The sequence below is a fragment of the Orycteropus afer genome, unplaced genomic scaffold, assembly GCF_000298275.1.
Source record: "Orycteropus afer afer isolate SDZICR_OR568_19922 unplaced genomic scaffold, OryAfe1.0 scaffold00021, whole genome shotgun sequence".
Classification (NCBI taxonomy): domain Eukaryota; kingdom Metazoa; phylum Chordata; class Mammalia; order Tubulidentata; family Orycteropodidae; genus Orycteropus; species Orycteropus afer.
Window position 1 is genome coordinate 6228192 of NW_006921608.1, and position 3968 is coordinate 6232159.

The following is a 3968-nucleotide window of genomic DNA, read 5'->3' on the forward strand; positions in this document are numbered from 1 at the left end:
TCTACAGATAATATATCCTATATACAGAAGACCATAAAATTCCCATAAGAAAACTTCTAGAACTAATAGAAAAAGTTAGCAATTTTTTGTAGGAAACAAGATAAACACACAAAAATCAGATGAGTTACCCTACACAAAAATGACTACTCCAGAAAAAAAATCAAGAAAATACCATTTACAATCACCCCAAAATTTGTATCATACCTAGGAATTAACCTAACCAGGAACATGAAAGACGTATCGCAGTGCCGTGAATTGCTTAATATGGCCCTTCTAGCCATGGTCTTCCATTTTGTGATGTATTGTAAATCCTAGTCTCTATGCCTGTTTAGGGTGTGACATATCTTGAGTCCCACCTTGCTGGAGGGTGTGACTCAAGTCACTACCTTTAGTTTCCTCGAGCATATTCTGGGAAAGTTCTGGGAAAGTTCACTTGCTCTGGTCCTGCGCTTGGTTCATCATCATCTCACCCCTGGACCTGAGACAGTAGCCAGTCTTCTGACCCACTGATTTGGGTTTGCCAGGCCCTGCAACCTGTGAGTGAGGAGAATTCTCTAGACCTACCCAGGGAGTTGGGACTTGCCAGCCTCCCAGCCTCCACCACCATGTGAGCCATTTCCTGGGTGGTTTGTAAATTCTGTGAGACATTATAGTGAAAATTGGAACCCTAAGACAGGAGGGAGAGTACTGAAGAGAGCAGGAGGACTTGATATTAGGGAATATGGAGTGATACAGCAGTTTGGGAAAAGTTAGACATTTGGGACATCTTTAACCTCTGCCTCATAGGAACCAGCCTTGTGCTGATCCTTCTAAAAGAAATTATTTGAGCACTTATATGCTGAAAATTATAAAAACAAAACAATAAAAACTACTACTAGACACTAAAAGAGGCACACAAAAATGGAAAAACATCCCATGCTCATGAACTGGAAGACTAAATATAATGAAAATGTCAATTCTACTTAAAGAGGTCACAGATTCAATGAAATCCCAATCCCAATTCCAATATTTTTTGGAAAAACTAATGACCAACTTCATATGGAAAAGAAAACCCTGAATAGTCAAAGCAATACTGATGAAAAAGAACAATGTAGGAGGGCTCATACTCTTTAACATCAAATATACTATATAGCCACTGTAATCAAAGCAGTTTGGTATTGGTTCAACAATACACACATAGACCAATGGAACAGAATTAAGATCTAAGAATTGGGCAACATATTTCCATAGTGATAATGCCCCAGAAATCCAGGGAGGGATCACTATGAGTTGGATCTGACTCGGTGGCAGTAAATTTGGTTTGGTTTGGTATCTATGGACAACTGATTTTCAATCAAAATCCATTCATTCTCTTTAATAAATGGTGCTGGCAAAACTGGATATACACCTGCAGAAAATGAAACAGGACCCAGACCTGACTCCATCACAAAAACTAACTCAAAATGGATCAAAGACCTACCATAAATGCTAAACCTAAATCATATAACTCCTGGAAGACAACACAGAAAGAAAACCATGGGACCTAATCTTTTGTAAAAATGGGACAACAAACAATACAACAAATGCACAAATAGAAGAGAAAATAGATACATGGGACCTCATAAAAATTAAAAACTTATGTTCATCAAAAGACTGTATTAGATAAGTAAGCAACCAACTACAGATGGAGAAAATAATCTTTGGAAATGATTTATCCTACAAGGGTCTAATTTCTAAAATCTATAGGAAACTGCAACAACTCAACAACTCAACAACAAAAAGATAAACAACTCAATCACAAAATGGACAAAGGACTTAGACAAACCTTTGCCAAAGAGAATATCCAAACAGCCAACAAACATATGAAAAGATACTCATAATCATTCACCATCAGAGATGCAAATCTACAATGAGATAGCATCTTACCCTAGCTGAAACGGCATTGATCAAAACAACAAAACAAACAAACCCACAAAAAACAGCTAACAACAAATGTTGACAAGGATGTAGGGAGATTGTAACCATTAACCTTTGCTGGTGGGCCTGTAAAATGGTACAACCACTATGGAAAATGATATGGCACATTCTCAAAAAAACTAGAAACAGAACTACCCCATGATCCAACAGTTCTACTTCTAGATATATACCAGAAACCAAAACATCCCCCACCATCAAGTCGATTCCTCGTCTCAGCAACCCTATAAGATAGAGTAGAACTGCCCCATAGGGTTTCCAATACTATAAATCTTTCCAGAATCAGACTACCTTATCTTTCTACCATGGATCAGCTGTTGAGTTTGAATTGCTCACCTTTGGGTTAGCAGCCAAATGCTTTAACTGCGGCACCACCAGAGCTCCAGAAGTATGTATACCAAAAAAACCCAAATCCACTGCCATTGAGTTGACTCTAACTCATAGCAATCCTCCAGGACAGAGTAGAATAGCCACATAGGGTTAACAAGACTGTAAATCTTTACTAAAGCAGGCTGCATTATCTTTCTCCCACAGAGCAGCTGGTGGGTTCCAACCACTGACCTTCTGATTAGCAGCTGAATGCCTTAACCACTGTGTCATGAGAGCTCCTAGAAGTATTTATAAACCAAGAGAAAAAACTCACTGCCATTGAGTTGATTCTGACTCATAGTGACCCCCACTGGGTTTCCAGGTCTGTAAATCTTTATGGAAGTAGACTGCCTCATCTTCCCCCTATGGAGCACTTGGTGGGTTTGAACTGCCAACCCCCTGGTTAGCAGCCAAATGTCTTACATAGTATGCTACTAGAACTCTTTAGAAGTACATATAAAAACTCACTGCCTTCAAGTCGATTCTGACTCACAGCAACCTCCTTTGGGTTTCCGAGGTGGTAAATCTTTATGGAAGTCGATTGCTCTATCTGCCTTCTATGGAGTGGCTGGTGGATTTCAACTACCAATCTCCTGGTTAGCAGTCAAATGTCTTAGGCACTACACCACCAGAGCTCCAGAGAAGTTTGTATCTAAAAACTCACTGCGGATGAGTCGGATCCAACTCACAGAGACCCCTCCTTAGGTTTCTGAGGAGGTGGTATCTCTACGGAAGTAGATTGCCCAATCTTCCTTCCGAGGAGTGGTTGGTGGGTTTGAAACTCCAGCCTTCTGGTTAGCAATGTAAATACAAATATGTAGGTGCAGGCACATTTATTTATTGAAGACACAAATACAGATACCCCACAGACATAACTAAACATCTTCCAACACTGATTTTCTGGGTTTGAAGACTAAGGAGCACAGTCTTATGAAACAATTCAATCAAATGGCATAACATAGTTCATACAAATCATCAGCAGAATCCTACTGGAGTAGCATCTGGGGTCTTAGAAGCTTGCAAGTGTCCATCTAAGAAACAACTACAAGTCTCTACTTGCCAAGAGCAAAACAGTAGGAAAGTAACCAAAAGTGCAGAGGATAAGCAAGTTTACAGAGTCACAGGAGCTCTGGTAGCATAGTGTCTGTCTTAGGCACTTCACTGCTAACCAGAAGGCTGGCGGTTCAAACCCACCAGCCACTCCTCGGAAAGAAGGTTGGGCAATCTACTTCCGTAGTGTTACTGCCTCGGAAACCCAAGGAGGGGTTGCTATGAGTTGGGTCCGACTCGATGGCACACAACAACAACAACACAGAGCCACAACCTCATCTAATCTGAGACCAGAAGAACTAGATGGTGCCTGGCTACCACCACAGACCATTCTGACCTACTTAAAAGTCTTCAGTATGAGACCAAAAGTTCAACAATTACTCAAAAGCAAAAATGAGAAAATAAGGGGCAGGAAGAGTACTGGAAAGGGAACAAACTGAACACAAAGAGAATTTTGGTACATTGTGATAAAAGTAACTAATGTTACTGAACAATTTGTGTGGAAATTGTCAAATGGGAACCAAATTTGCTATATGAACTGTCACTAAAAACTGAATATAATGTAATATATATATATATATATATATATACACACA

At 39.8% G+C, this 3968-nt stretch overlaps 1 protein-coding gene across 1 annotated transcript in view; it reads right to left on the reverse strand.

Moving 5' to 3' along the window:
- ZFPM2 (zinc finger protein, FOG family member 2) overlaps positions 1-3968 on the reverse strand; it is a 524681-nt gene that overhangs the window by 13805 nt on the left and 506908 nt on the right. The window lies entirely within an intron of this gene.